General features: G+C 32.0%; 1 protein-coding gene and 1 pseudogene across 1 annotated transcript in view; both read left to right on the top strand.

The window, feature by feature from the left end:
- LOC144615073 (uncharacterized) overlaps positions 1 to 17,511 on the top strand; it is a 430,524-nt gene that overhangs the window by 270,052 nt on the left and 142,961 nt on the right. The window lies entirely within an intron of this gene.
- LOC132664424 (small ribosomal subunit protein eS24 pseudogene) lies at positions 1,279 to 1,699 on the top strand (annotated as a pseudogene).

Raw genomic sequence — 17,511 nt, 5'->3', positions numbered from 1 at the left:
GAGACCATGGAATGACTTTATGTCTTCACTTAAGGGAAATGGGAGTGACATTCCTCAAACTCTGAAGTGCTGCTCCGCAACTTAAAAATAAATTACTAAATCAACCAACATTCTCAACTCACCTCTAGCTACAGTGATTGCAATGATGTTTGTCATCTACTGTGACTTTGACTTTTAAAAACTACTCCTTTGAGAGAAATTAAAGCCTTAAATCTGAAACATATGAATTTTATAATCAGGGTTCAAAATTTACAACATACCTTCAGTACTGGAATATACAGGCAAACAATTACTATAGAAACTGACTAAGGACTTGTGAAGTTTCTTGAACTCTGTAGGAAGCAAGTTGTAGAAAAACACTTACAAATGAAAGATGAAACCATAGGATGAATAAAATGGCAATGAGCTTATCTTAAAAGATTTAAATAAAACAAGATCAAGAAAATGAGCCCATAAAAAAGCAGGAACAAAAGCCCAAATAATTAATATACATTGACCAATTTAGAATGAATAAAATACTAACATGTTTGTTTTTTCTTTTATTTTTCTACAAGTTAAATAAAAACATTCCAGCTAGATAACATGCAGTGCAATATTTATTTCACATGTAGAATCTAGTGATTCAACATTATATACAACACCCAGTGCTCATCACAATTGTCCTCCTTATTACCCATCACCCATTTAACCCATCCTCCCATCCCCACCCTTCTTGTAACAAGCCCTTAGTTTGTTCTCTATAGTTAAGAGTATGTTTCTTGGTTTGCCTCTCTCCCCACCATCCCCATGTTCATGTGTTTTGTTTTTTAAATTCCACAGATGAGTGAAATCATATGGTATCAGTCGTTCTCTGTCTGATTTAGCTTAGCATAATGCACTCTAGCTCCACCAACATCATTGCAAATGGCAAGATTTCATCTTTTTATGGCTGAGTAATATTACATTATATATGTATATGTATATATATATAACACTTCTTCTTTATCCATTCATTATTTAATGGATATCTGGGCTCTTTCCATAATTTGGCTGTTATCAGTAAACTAGCATGTTTAAAAAAGATTTAAGAAGGACCTCAGAGAAATCATGCCATGTCAAGAGAAAAGCAATAATGAAGAAAAGAAGAGAAATTATAAAACAAATAAAATATGGTTATCAAAATTAAAAATGTAATGATTTGTCATGTTAAATGGGGCAAGATCATACCCTCCATGATAAAGATATTTTAAAAATACATTGATCTTGTCCTCTCTCGCTGCTATAAGCGTGACCACCAGTATGAATGACACAGTAGCTATCTAGGAAGTTCATGGCCATCCTAATACATCAGCAGAAGCAGATGGTTATTGATGTTCTTCATCCCAGGAAGTCAACAGTAGCTAAGACAGAAATTCAGGAAAAAATTAGCCAAAATGTACAAGACTACATCAGATGTCATCTTTGTATTTGGATTCAGAACCATTTTGGTGATGGCAAGACAACTGGCTTTGACATGTTTTATGATTCCTTTGGTTATGCAAAGAAAAATGAACCTAAACATAGACTTGCAAGACAGGGTCTGTATGAGAAGAAAAAGAAGTCAAGAAAACAGCAAAAGGGATCCATGAACAGAACGAAGAAAGTCAGGGGAACTGCAAAAACCAATGTTGGTGCTGGCAAAAAGTGAGCTGGAAGTTGGACAACAGAAAGAGTAAAGAATCTGCAGTGACTATCGGTGGTGATGGTGTATATTTGTCATGAGATGATTAATAAACTAAGAACTTAAAAAAATACATTGATCTCCAAAAAATGCATTGATGGACATAAAACAAAGGGACACAGAAGTTGCCTGAAAGAGTTCCTGACCAAAGTCAGGACAGTTTGAACACCAAAATGAAGTAGGTATAATACCTCAAGGCATAACATGAATATCAATGTGTTGATACTAATAAACATACATAATTGAATAAACAAATTGATGGGACAGAAGAAACAAATCTCTGATGCAGAAGAATTCCAAATAATATACGTAGATACTCTTTGCTTTGCGTGGAAGATATAAACACCCACTCTTTAATTCTGGGCTGTGCACACCGACTTCTTCCTCACAAGTACCATGTGGAAATGATCAAAGTCTAACTTTATAGTGTAGAAGTCTAACACTACTTCAGTCAGGTGATAAATATCTACAGTATAGATCATTAATAGTATGCACCCTTGATGTGATGAGTTCAAAATATTACTTCACCTCTCAGGTGTTTCTCCTAAAAACCTATAACCCCAATCTAATCACGAAAAAAAAAAAAAAACACCATATACATAACAATATAAGAGCATCTTCCAAAATACCAGGCCAGTAATACTCAAGACTTTCAAGACCATCAAAAACAAGAAAAGTCAGAAATTGTCACAACTAAGAGGAGTCTATGGAGACATGATAACATAAGGTAATATGGTATCCTGGAGGCAATCTTCCTAACCTAGATATATTTATACATGTGTCAATATTGGCCCCAAACAGACTGGTCCTCACTGTTAGCAGCTTTCTTCATTAATGTGGGGCTTTTTAAGAAGTAGCTAAAATGCTTGCTTGTGTTCTAAAAATTAGTTTAAGTTGCATTTTTCAATTATTTTGTGTGTGTGTGCTATTTCCCTTGTCTTAATGGAGAGTAAAGAGAAAAGATCAGTATGATCAGAATGCATGTGTGAGGGAGATAAATGAAATCACAAAACTTGCAGAGTGTAAACTTTTTATTCTCTACTCTCCACAAGTTGTACTATGCTCCAGTTTGAATGGAAGGGGGAAGATCTCAAACCATCCCAATTATTAATTTAGCCACCTGTTTTTCCTCATAATTTAAGGACCCTTACTTTGAAGACAGTGAAGATATTCTCTGAGCATTTAAAATCAAAACTATACTGAAAATGGGATTAAAATCTCCTACCTAGAACATACATATTGCCTAAATTTATGCTATACAACAGGCCATGTCAAGTTAGCTTTTCTAATGTGCTATGGTTTCTCTTTCCCGTTTTCCACCCCTTACTCCTCGCAGCTCACCTCACATTCAGAATTCATGCCAAATTTTGTAATATAGCGAAGTAAAGCCAAAATTTTGTAATGCAGATAACAAAATAAAAATGAAGCCAAAATTCAACCAAGTGTCTTACATTAAAAAAAAATTAAACCTTTAGAAGTATGCTTCTCAATACTTAGTAATTTCAAATCATTATAAAAAGAAAATATAAATGACAAAGAGACAATAAATCCTTCATAAAATAATGTTAACATTTGCTACATCTACTTCCAGGTATGTTTGTTTTTCTGATTTTGTTCATACAACAGATACTGAAGAAACCCTTTTGTAGTGGAAGATCGGCTTAATAATCACTTTTGTCTGAAAACCGCCTTCTCACAGCACTGGGTGGGGACCACCATATTTGAATTACTTATCTGCTACACTGTGTGGCCAGGATTTGTGATAGGGTTGGAAACCTGCTGAAAATAAGTGTAATGATTCATGCTCTGGTGATTTGAAATTATGAGTGAGGGATTCTAGTTTCTTCTGAATATTTTTTTAAATTGTAATTATTTAAATGTGGCCTGACATATTTTACTGTATTCACACACACACACACACACACACACACACACACACACACACACACAAACCTGTTCCAAACTGCTTAAAAAGGAATAAATTAGATATGGATTGGAGGGGTGGGACTCACATTAGACCCCAAGAGAAAGAAACTGAAAGAGTGGCTTTCTGAGCTCAAGACCATGTTCCCATTCCTCATTTCCCTCTTTTGGGAGATTACAATCCTTTTGTATATGAAGTTTAATAAACTCCTTACTAGAAGTTTCATTTTGTTGCTTAGAATGTCTCAAGTTTGTTTCTTTACTTGGGACAAACAAATCTGAAATGAAATACATTTTACTTTATAACTTACTTTTATCATCTTTAAAATATAAATATTGATTGTGCTAGGGAAAAGTAATCTTCAAATTTATGTATAAACTTGATCTTTTAATATATTTAAAAAAATAACATTTCATAACAGGAAAAAAGCCTTGCAAATGTTTTCATTATACTAATATGCACAATTAAGAAAATGGGTATTAATTAAACACAAGCACACAAAACAATAATTTGTCAATAAAAGAGGTATAAACAGAAGTCTAACCATAGACTTTATTAGAATTTCTGCTTAAGAACTTATTTCAATGTAAATATATTTAAATCTTGGCTAAGCTAAATAAACCAAAGAATAATGTTGCAGCCTATTTATCCATAAAACATGTTGATTCATGTGTTTCTTTTAAGGGGGTAATCATGCCGTTATCAAGGGGAAATTTTTCTTTTTTTTTTTTGATATGAAATTTATTGTCATATTGGTTTCTATACAACACCCAGTGCTTATCCCAATAGGTGCCCTCCTCAGTCCCCATCACCCACCCTCCCCTCCCTCCCACCCCCCATCAACCCTCAGTTTATTCTCAGTTTTTAAGTCTCTTATGGTTTGGCTCTCTCCCTCTCTTTTTTTATCCTTCCCCTCCCTCATAGTCTTCTGTTAAGTTCCTCATGATCCATATAAGAGGGAAAACGTATGGTATCTGTCTTTCTCTGTATGACTTATTTCACTTAGCATAACACTCTCCAGTTCCATCCACGTTGCTACAAAAGGCCATATTTCATTCTTTCTCATTGCCACATAGTACTCCATTGTGTATATACCACAATTTCTTTATTCATTCATCAGTCGATGGACATTTAGGCTCTTTCCATAATTTGGCTATTGTTGAGAGTGCTGCTATAAACATTGGGGTACAAGTGCCCCTATGCATCAGCACTCCTGTATCCCTTGGGTAAATTCCTAGCAGAGCTATTGCTGGGTCATAGGGTAGATCTATTTTTAATTTTTTGAGGAACCTCCACACTGTTTTCCAGAGTGGCTACACCAGTTTGCATTCCCACCAACAGTGCAAGAGGCTTCCCATTTCTCCACATCCTCTCCAGTATCTATAATCTCCTGATTTGTTCATTTTAGCCACTCTGACTGGCCTGAGGTGGTATCTCAGTGTGGTTTTGATTTTTATTTAAGGGAAAATTTTCCCAGTTAGGTAGCCAAAGTAATAATCTAGCCAGAGCAAGATTATTTGACTTCAAATTATATCTCACCTTCTTGATATGTGAGCCACCAGGAAGAAGCATTTTCCAAATCAGCTGATGCATCCTGAGATGGCTAGTCAAAAAATGGTTTCAAATAGTTTCAATCTGGTAATTTAATTGTTTCTTGCCCATCACTCTTTATTCAATGTATTAAAACAATATAAACAACTCAGAAAAAAAGTAACAATATGCAGAAGCAAAGTTGAACCATGAAAATCTATTGTACACTTTCTGTAAGTAGGTCTGAATACCTGCTTCTTTAAGGTGACAGAAAATATGATGACTCCCTCTCTGAAGAAAGTTTGTACCAATTTAGCTTTCAATGAACATTTTATGAAAGTAGCTATGTGCACTTCTTCAGTCTATGAAATGTGATTGAGTGTCTCAACATATTAGGTTTCATTGTAATTTTATTACAGTAATGTGTTACAATATGCTATTATTTTATTTTACAAATTTCATTTCACTTACTAGAAATGAGAATTAATATATTTCCACGCTTATTGCCTGAAACATACTGGAGGGTCAGTAGATAAATGCTGAGTAGACGGATTGGTTGCTAGACTAGGAAAAGAGTGGACAAATGGATACTTACTTATTATTATTTTACCTCTATTTTTCAAAATCAAATAATTTTATTTCTGCACTGAGACTTTTTTAATTAATTAGTTTTAGAAGTACCTGAGATATAGCATGTGGATTTTCATACTGACTTTTAATTATGTTTACATTTTTTATACCTTATGGAAATTTAAAATATTTTCTCATTAAATCTAATCTTTATTATTATTACTATTACTTTGTTTTTATACTTGGAGTGTCCTGGCTTCACTGAGACTGGTTATAACTTCAAAATTTTTGTTTATTTTTTTTCATGTTTAAATCAGTAATTTACCTCAATTCACTTTATTAAGCTAATCAAATTAAATCAAGACTATTTGGTCACAGTTGAAAATAATAGTTAAATAAATGAACTTCCCAACCTTGATAGATTTGAATAACCACTTAACTTATATGTTAATGTTTTAGAAATTCCTAGCTGATTAGGAAGAATTTTTTTTTATTTTTTAGTTCCTAAATTCATTTATTTTATAAGGCAAGTTGTGAAAGTTTCAGAATTTCAGAGGACAGACATCAAAACATCAAACAGAACTTTTAACCAAATTTTATTTTTAAAAAGGAAATAATTTTAAAAAGCAAGTTAGACATTGTTCATTTGTTAGACTTGTTCATTTTTCAGGCCTATTCTAGTGAATTTTCTCTTTATTTCAGAATCTGAAAAATAAAGACTAATCTGTCTTAGGAGAGACAGATGGAGAGGGGCTCATCCATAGAAAGGTTCCCAGAACACTCTTTTTCCAGGGTGAAATCACATGGTCATTGCCTCAATAAACAAAATGATTGACAATAATAACATTCAACTCAAATTTCTTATTTGGAGTATGAGTTTTAGACCTCCTCAATGCTCCAGTGAAAATTTTATTTTTGCAAAATCTATGCATAATCTCTTAAATTGTAAAGCAAGACTGAATCATCTTCAGAATGGGCCTGTAACAGCTGGAACATTAAGGAGTCTTTTATTCCGGGCCCTGTGACAAACACAAACGTCATAATTCCCACGACTCCACAATAGCTTCCATCCACATCAAATAAACACTAGTTTTTGTTTTTGTTTTTTTTTTTTAAATCTCCAGTTAACTTATGAGCTATTGAAGTAAAAATATACTTGGTGACTTGAAGCTAAAATTTTCCTCTGTATGCTCCTCATTTTACATGTTTCTTTGCTGAAATTCTCAACTTATATAACCATTTCTCTTTTTATTGGAGTAGTCTGAAAATGACAACTAAGTGTCCTTATATGGCAAAAGAAAACTTGTCAGCAACGTATTTCACAGGTGTCCACCCAAATGAAGTTGCAGGTTACGGGTTGTTACTGTGTAAACGCAAAAACCTGTAGATTCTCTTTTTTAAAAAGACTGTGATTGAGTCTTTTTCTCTACTAATGACAACAAACAACTTCTGGGAAGTTTTTCATTTTTTTTATCTAAGTAACTTTGATCTTTGTTCTTTAATTTATTTTTTTCTGAGTCATTTATGTAACTGATAGTGACATAATACTTGCCTCTTGCATAATCAATAATAAGATGGCTTATCATAGGCTCTTCATGTACAAATTAACATTCAGCAAATTCAGCCAGGATTTAGGAGATGGAAAGAATGACTAAAATACAAAATGACCCTGAATTTTTACATGTGAAGTTACAACAGAATAGTTCATTAGTATAAAGAAGTTGTATTTATATTTCTTCACCAGATAGAGAAACATATACTCAGAGTTAATAACTGAGGTGTCACAGCAGATAAATATCAAGTATTACACTCAAGTTCTTCCATATAGTATGAGTTTGCTTTAAAACTATGGTATCATAGGGCACATATGATTTTGTAATATGTTTTTTTCATTTGCATTTAGCTAATTTAATTCTTTCGATTAAGGTCTCTGTAGTACTAATTATTTTTTCCCTGGCTATTTCATTTTCTCTTCACCTTTTTTGTATGAGTGTTTTGTATTAATAAGGAACTGAATTCATAAATGCATTCGTGGTGATCAGGATATAAACTTCTTAAGTAAATTGTCTAGAAGGGTCTCAGCATGGGAACAATTCCAACAAACTTCGAGTATACATTCATCGTAGCAAGCATAGGCAAATATAGGTAGCGAGTACTACTTTAATGTGTACATTGTGTTAACACACAGAATATGGGAAAAGTATTCCTGAAAGGAAGGTCCACCAGAGAATTTGTGCATGTGTTAGAACACTTGGCTTAAGATACCTATAAAAACAGAGTGGGGTGGGTGTGTGTGTGTGTGTGTGTGTGTGTGTGTGTGTATTTAACCTAACATGCAGACAGAATCTAAACAGCCTCCCCTATGTTTACTGGCAGTAGTAAAGCCACAAAATGCACGAAAATCAAGAATAAGATTTCAGGCAACAATATGTTGAAGTGATGCTATAAGTAGTTATTTATGACAAAAGCAATTCAGAAGAATCTTTAATCTCTATGTAACATCATGGTAGCACCTTGTATTGCTATAGTTTAAAAATGGTATTATATTCCAAGGATAAATATGCCATTGAATGGTATTTTAAAGAATAGAAGAACATTTATTGTGCTATAGCTTTTTGTTTGATTTTTCCAAAGTTTTGTCGACAACTTTTATTTTGAAATATCACATAAATAGGAAATACCTTGCTTTTTTCCCCCTTTTTCATCTACATGACAGTCTGCTAGGAGGCTGTGATCCAAAAAAGTTATTGCCACTTTTAAAGCATGTACATTAAACCCATTTCTATTATCAAGATTTGAACTATTTTATTTCAAGTTATAGTAAACTTTTTAAAAATAATGCACTACCATTCATTTGGCGAATTCATTTTTCTATCACAAAATAGGTTAAATGTCATATCTGAAATTGTGACATAATAGGAGGAGTTGTTGATTAATGAGGTTATAAAATAGAATGAGTTATGTTAGAGTTGATTCACGCATGACATTAAGGATTTTTGCACTAGAGGAACAAGTTGTGGGTAAGCTAACATTGGAAGCATTATCTCCTGTAACTGTAATAAAACTTCATGAAAATCTCAATAAAGTTTAGAATCAATGTGTACGTAGTTAGGACTACAAATAATGTTTACATATTTTTTCATTTACCTTCTTAGAAATGTAATTAATATTTACTTTTGTCTGCATCAAATTTAATTCCAGTACTTGAACTATTACCATATTTGCCTAAGTATGATATTACTGTTTTATCAGAGTGGGAGTTTTATACTTTTATGTTATAATTTTATAACATTTTTATGAATATTATTAGTATCATTATTTACAGAGATTAATCTTGCTTTGGATTTACCCAAAATTGGTACTAAAACCAAATTATTCTATATTTATTTGTACTGCCATTGTATTTTTAGATATACATTATAAGAAAAGTAAATTTCTGCTAAAAATGATAAAGACTACATGTATGATAACTGCAAAGATTATGTAGCTTTTAATGAGCCTTATAAGTATGTACATACAAAAATACATTTAATCATATATACATTAATATTTCAAGTATATACATACAATATGTATATATGTATGTGTAAATAATTCAGTATTTTTGATGTTCTGGAACAGAAGAGTTCCTAGGGAAATCATTTGGATTTCATAATGCTCTAAAGCCTGAAAAGGTAAACTGAAATTGATATACTTTTTGTCTCTCAAACAATACAAACCAATACAACTAAACAAATTTTCCATTTTTATAATTATTTTAATAACTACATTTTATTTGTAAATACGTCAAATTTTCAAGACTTTAGATCTTGTATATGTGATCTTCTCAAAAGCAAGTCCTGCTACTGCCTTTTTGTTTTAATGTTTACATATATATGGGGGGGGGAGTGGGGGAGGGGCAGAGAGAGAAGTAGAAAGAAAATCTTAAGCAAGCTCCATGTTGTCAATGCAGAGCCATGATCTCATGAAACGTGAGCTCATGACCTGACCCAAAACCAAGAGTTGGGCACATAGCCAACTGAGCCACCCAGGTGCCCCTTGCTGCTGCTTTTCTTAGGCACTACTCATGTGGTCTCTGCTTTAGAAATTTACAAACAAGTATGTAATGGTTCAAAAAGTGAAATACGGCTACTAATTATTTAATAGGGAACAAGTAAAGAGGTTAAATTAAATACATTAAAAGTTGATTAGCTGTATGTTGAAATATACAATAAAGTTAATTCATATGTAATTTGATGTTATTTATCACTGATTACATGAATATAGAATATTTAAGACATTATTCTGAATTCAGCTACACTCATTAACTGGAAACACTGCATAAGAACTGAATTGTTCAAACAACTTAGATTATTAAACTATTGGACTTTTTCCCCACACCTCAGCAGCACATAAACAGGACTCCTTTAGAATAACAGATTTTAGAATTTTAGAATAACTTCTGAAAGAACTACAAGGCACAGGCTCTATTTAAAAAGGTAGATTGCAGTAGGTTTACACTACTAGATTATGGTACGTTTGGAGTGCATATTTCTAAATAGGGAAAATTGCACTATTTAGATTTGTCTAGAAGGCATAGCGAAATCATGGGAGTTTCAAATTTGAGAATCTTAAAATTTACTCATCACAAATTTAAGAAACAGATCAATATTCTTATTTTTTCTTTTATTTTTTAAAATGGTATTTATTTTTAATTCAAGTGTAATTAACATATAATACTATATCAGTTTCAGGGGTATAATATAATGATTGAACAATTCTATGCATTATTCAGCATTCATTATCCTAAGTGTACTGTTAATCCCCTTCACCTATATCACCTATTTCAATATTCTTTATTTGTATTAAAATATATGGGTTTTAATAGACATCTTCCTTACTGGAGGTAACCATTGAACTTGTGGGAATCGTTTTCATGTTTCATAGTTGTATGCATCTCTAAGTAATATAGTTGAGTTTTGCTCACTTTTAACTGATATGGATATAGTCTTACTACATACATTATTTTGAATAATGTCTCTTTTGCTTCATATTGTACTCAAATGAAGTACAATATAAATGAATCAAAACAGATTCATTTTCTAGTTTTACATGCATTTACACTTATTTACTCTTCATCTTTGTCTGGAGTTTATATGGATATAAAAATAATACATTTCAATGTTACTCTTAATGGACGTGATTTTTTTTTCCTGACAAGATATTTTAATCTGCTATGAACATTCTTCTATGTGAACCATGATTGATGTAAGACATTTTCACAAGTAGTAAAAAAATCATATTGGTAAATGAAAACTGGCTCACTCAGAAATCTCTTTTTTAAAGTTTAAATTGTGTTTATTAAATACATTTTCACATTTTAGAACTGGTTTTGTGTGAACTTACTACAGAATTGCTCAAGGGAAAATTCAGTTTCTGGGCAGAAAACTTTGGAGGGCAATTCAGTGGTGATCCTACAAAAGTAGAAGTCAGGGTAAACTGGTTTAAACCTTTGCACCCTTTTTTTACTTCAGCACTTTCTCTGGGACAGCTGGATCTAAAATAGGAGTAATTGCTCATTGCCAACTAGTTTCTGGAGCTCTCTAAAAACTCATGTTAAAACTGATTTTTTTTCGATATCAGTTTTCTATAGATATGAGGTACGCAGTGACAGAGCACAGAGAATAAGGGCCAGGGAGTAGAGAATATTGTGGAGGGGAGAAGACATACAATGAATGTGACAGATCACATATTTATGAGAAAATATAGTGTGCTCACAATTTGACTGTCATAGGATGTGTAGAGGGGAATTAAGTATACATGATATGACATGAGTTATTTGAACAAGATCTAAAATTACTAAAGTAGATCGTGCCGAATATTTTATAGAGTTTCCTTACTGCTTTCTGATTTTTACCACATCAGGAATTTTTAGATTCCTTGCCAGTGAAAAGTGGCTATGTCCATCAAAACATATTTTCTTCAAAAGTGAAATAGGTGTCCTTTAACCATGTACTTTGTATTGATTTAATCTTGCTCTCTTTTATTTACATTATCTGTTTTCATACTAACCAGCCATTTTTGATTTAGCAGATATTTTCCTTACATGGTACAAAAAAAGCTCACTGATTTAGCTTCCCCACCCCATCATTCTCTAATTCTGAATCTTTTAATATGTGTGTGATATATTTACTTCTTATCTGCATTGAAAAAGTCATTTTTAAAAACTTATGTAATTTTCCCATTATCTTTCATATGGTTATAATTAACTAGGTAGTTGGTTAAAATGTTTAGATTTTATGATTTTAGTTTCTATTTTAAATTTAATCCAATTCTAAGGGAAGCAGAATCATATAAGCCAATAAATTTGAAATGTGCAATATGTGTGATTATGAACTAATGCCTCTATAATATACATTGTTTAAGTATGTTTCTATAATTTTAGTTAATAAGAATATTCCCCTTTACAGTTGTACATAGTTTCTATTAGCTTCTACAGTTTTTGTCACTAACTTACAAAAATAGCATGCTTTTGAAGTGCATACAAAAATAACAAAATTTTGCAAATGCCAGATACATGATCAATTGTTAATGACAGAGTAATATTTCAACTACTGCAGCATGTCCCTTTGTCATGCCCATAAATTAATTTATTGAACAAAATCATTATAAACCAGACTGTCAGTTTCCATTAAAATTCTATGTGATTCAAATGGTAACAGATTTATTAATTGAACACAATGTACCTTGATGAAAAGTGCTATGTTATCTGATATAAGAAGGGAAAAAAAAACTTGCTTGGCTTTGAGCTTTTAAAATGCCAATCTCTATTCATAGGATTGCAATAAATGTAAACCAATAGCAGTAAAACATGTTAAGAATTTATTTGGTAACAATTTACTACATTGAAAACAGAAATGTAAAGAGCATCTTAGTGAGTGAAAAATTTATTTTCAATTTATGGATAGTTGCTATGTGTGTGAAATAGACATTATATTCTACTTATATTAACCTCTTATTAACTTATTTAATACATATTATTTAATATAACATTAAAATATTATAAAACATATCTAAAAATAAAATGGCATAGAAACTATTTCCAATGTTTCCATTTTCTGTTTACTACTTCTAAAATCCAAAGAAGTAGCGGAGTATGGGAAAAATGACAGTTTCATATTTCACTAATTCAATATAATGTCAGAAAAGAACTCATTCATCATACAATATTTCTCAATGAAATTAATTTGATAGACCAGATTCTAAAGTAATGTATAAATGCTTATTCCTTACTACTATAGCATTTATGAAATAAAATGAAAGATACGGATTTTAATTACTGCGATTGTAAAACATTTGGTCTTTCTAAAATTCTTTAAAAGCTTCCACACTGCTGCTAGTCTAATTTTCTGCCATTTTTGCAATTTCTATTGATCAGATTTTCTTGTTTTATCTGCCCAGAAGTTCATAACCAATCTGTAACTATGGCTTTCTTCTTTATAGGTATAGGTAATCATACACGTTCCACTTCATTTGCTATCATTATTTTACTGCAACTTAATCTGTCTTATATTTATCTCACTTAATTTTGCTTTACTATATGAATGTTAACAAGTGGATTTAAATCCTAAATTGGAATAATTTGAATTTAAATAAATAAGAGATTTTCCCCCAACACTAAAGCACTACTTATTTGCATTAAAAACCTGTATAGTTTAATAAAAGTAAATATCATTACCTCTTTTCAAAGTTATGATAATAAAAATGCATACAGCATTTTTTAATTATAAATTAGTACTGATATAGAATAACATTTTTGCATACTCATCCAGCTCTCAATTATTCATAAAATTGAAGGTCAGGGCTCCCAGGTGGCTCTGCCACCATCTCACTCTTGATTCTGGCTCAGTTGATGATATCACCTTGGTGAGATAGAGCCCTGTGTCGGGCTCTGCATTGACTGTGTGGAGCCTGCTTGATATTCTCTCCCTCCCTCTCTCTCTCTCTCTCTCTCTCACTCTCTCTGTCTCTTTCTGCCCCCCATCCCGCTTGTGCTTTCTCTGTCCCTCTCAAGATAGATAAACATTTTAAAAAATTGAAGGACAGAAGATGCTAAAAATACTTTCTAAAAAGCTGAATAAAATTAACATTAGCAGAGGATTATACTGTTTATGTTAATATCACACTAAAATTTATTTTAGTAAATTATACGTGCATGCTTATGTATTTGTGTGTTTTATGGTAAACCCATTGAAATAACTCTGCTTTATTTATGTTTTATAATCTAAATTAAATATTAAATAATTTGATCAGCTCATTTGTCAAAACTATATTTTGTTATGTTTTACCAAAATAAATTTCAAGGACATCATGTGATCCTTGATATGCTTTGACAGATTATTAGTTTGGGATCCATTTACAAATGGGACTTAAAACCAAAATACATTCATAAAAAATATGTGACCTAGATTATACACTATTGTGATATTATAGAACAATTCTAGGATCTAAGTCAAAACATACTTGGCTTATATTTTATTTTAATTCTTTCACTTCTAATCTGTTTTACTTTGTTATTGGATATTCTGAGCCATATTTTTTTCCATTTAAAGTAGTAATAGCACTAACTATCTGTAGGAGGTTATCTGAGTGTTACTATAATCTACCTGAAAAATTCTCAGTGGAAGATTTTAAATATATAAGGGTGTCAATTAATAGTAACCATTATTAACCTGAATGTTTTATTTTACCAAATATAACCAAAATCTATACAAAATAACAGATAGATGCATGTTTTATGCAATGCTATTGATTAGTTTAATATATCTGTTCTTATATTGTATGTATTCAGTCAGTATTAGCTGCTATGCTAATTTTTGCAACCACAGCCATAGTTTTCTATGCTCTATTTCTTCATACATTCAAAAATATCTAAATAACACTTTTTGCTCCTTACAGTGTAACAGTGGCCTTGATTTTTCTTAGAAAATCAAATTCATCAGACAAAAAAGGGTTTCATCTGGCTGTTAGTTTAGTATATCTGTTCTTATATTGTATGTATTCAGTCAATATTAGCTGCTATGCTAATTTTTGCAACCGCAGCCATATTTTTCTATGCTCTATTTCTTCATACATTCAAAAATATCTAAATAACACTTTATGCTCCTTACAGTGTAACAGTGGCCTTGATTTTTCTTAGAAAATCAAATTCATCAGACAAAAAAGGATTTCATCTGGTATCATGGCTACCTACCTTTGGAAAGGACAGTATTTGGCAGCATGCATGCATTGCACTGACATGCTACAGGTCTTGTGATTCCCAACTTAGGGTTCTCAGTTGTACCACATTAGGACTGCATGGCCACATAAATGAGCTGCGTGACTAAAAAAAAAAAAGTTATCAGACCAGAAGACCTTCCTACTTCAAATAATTTTGCTATATAGTCTCATGAAGAGATAATATCAGAATTATGTGACTATCACTTGCTCTTTACTATAACATAATTGTATCAAATAGAGGTCATACATTAACTATAAGTTACTGAAGAATTACAGGTTATTTGTCAATGACAGACTCAAACAACTTTGACAAATATTTAAGACACTTGGTTGAGCATATAGAAACTTTAACAGGACTGTCATTTTTCCCATTCAGTATACTCTTATATATATCTCTTGAAGCAGGGCTAAGAGTGAGCTATTAACCATTTCTTTCAACTTATCAAGTACTCCTTAAGTACCAGGCTTTGTGGTAGACTCTGCGAATACAATGGTGAACAAGAAAAGTAGAAAAACTGTCCTAATTTAACTTGCAATCTAGTGGTGAAGTCCAACAAATAATCTCAATCAAGAAAGTGGTAAATGGCATGGGGCTATATAAAACAAGCTATAGAAAGTGTCTTGAATGAGAAACAGAATTTATTTGGAAGAAGATCAGGGATATAAATGTTCCTAAAATCATGTGTGTATTCTTATAGTCAGTAAAATTGGAGTTCTTTCCAATCCCTTCCTTCCTGTCTTTCCCTTCAAATGATCAGTCATGTTAAATAAGTTATGGAAAAAATACCAACGAGTTTTTATGGAAGAATTTAAAATGTGGGCTAGAGATAACAAAATCCAAAAATGTAACCACCATTTAGAAAAGGAGGAAGCAGACGATTTTAGAAATGAGAAATAAAGACAGCAAGAAGAAGAAACTAATACCATGATCGCACATGGGTAATTGACCACAGCATAGTTTCTCAAACCTGAAAGCCAAAGTTGTAATTTCAACATGCATTTAGAAAACATGTCTTCATGGTTTGCAGAAGAGGAAAGTGAAAGTAAACCAATCTGCATATATATAGGAATATAAAACATGGTCTCAAAGATTTTAGCCACATGCCTAAGAAAGCAGAAAAGAATGTATAATCTGACTAGTTTAGGGACTGGGAAAAATCACTCAAGAGAAATAAATAGCTCTATCATGAGCCACACACAGAAAAATGACAGTAATTTAACATAGAAGCTGGTTTAAGACCCATTAGATTTAAATCTAATATTAAAATTTGAAGGGTATTTCACTTAACATAATGATGTCAGGGTCTATCCATGTTGTCACAGATGGCAAAGTTTCATTCTTTTCTCATGGTTGAATATATTCTATCCATATTTATGTATGTATATATATTATATATATGCATATATATGTATATGTATGCTATCTTCTTATTTTATATACATGTATATATGTGTATATACATGTATATGTGTATACATATACTACATCTTTATTCATTCATCTGTTGATGGACACTTAGGTTGTTTCTATATTTTGGCTATAATCATTAATGCTGCAATGAACATAGCAATGCAGATGTCTCTTCATTATCCTGTTTTCATTTCATTTGAATATATTCCCAGAAGAGAAATTGCTAGATTGTATCGTAGTGGTATTTTTAATTTTTTGAGGAACCTCCATACTGTTTTCCATAGTAGCTATATCAGTGGTACATAAGGGTTTCTCTTTTTCCACATCCTTGTCAGTGCTCATCATGTCTTGTCTTTTTAGTGATAGCCACTCTAACAGTTGTGAGTTGATATCGTTTTTTTATGTTTATTTATTTTTGAAGGAGAGAGAGACAGTGTGTGAGTGGGGGAGGGGCAGAAAGAGAGAGAGAGAGACAGACAGACAGACAGAATCCGAAGCAAGCTCCAGGCTCCGAGCTGTCAGCACAGAGCCCAACACGGGGCTCGAACTCACAAACCGTGAGATCATAACCTGAGCCAAAGTCGGACTCTCAACTGACTGGGCCCCCCAGGTGCCCCTGTGAGTTGATATATTATTATGGTTTTGATTTACATTTTCCTGATTATTAGTGACGTTGAGTACTTTCTCATGTACCTGTTGGCCATTGGAATATCTTCTTTTGAAAAATACCTATTCAGGTTCTTTGCCAATTTTTAATTGAAGTATTTATTTTTTGTTTTTGAATTGTATAAGTCCCTTATTACTTCTATGTGTAATCTTTAAAAAAAACAAACTTATGAAAACCAAGAGCAGATTCATGGTTGACAGAGGACAGAGTGGGTGGGAGAAATGGATAAAGGTGGTTAAAGGGTACAAAATGAGTTCTGGGGAGGTGATGTACAGCATGGTGGCTATAGTTAACAAAACTGGATTGTATATTTGAAAGTTGCTAAGAGAGTAGATTTTAAAAGTTCTCACTGCACACACAAACAATTATAACCAATTATAACTATGAGGTGATGGATATGTTAACTAATATTATTAAGTAATTATTTGCAACATATACTTATATAAAATGAC

This window comes from Panthera onca, chromosome F2 (assembly GCF_046562875.1).
Source record: "Panthera onca isolate mPanOnc1 chromosome F2, mPanOnc1 haplotype 2, whole genome shotgun sequence".
NCBI lineage: Eukaryota > Metazoa > Chordata > Mammalia > Carnivora > Felidae > Panthera > Panthera onca.
Note: the sequence above shows the minus strand (reverse complement) of the source record. Positions and strands in the feature narration are given on the sequence as shown.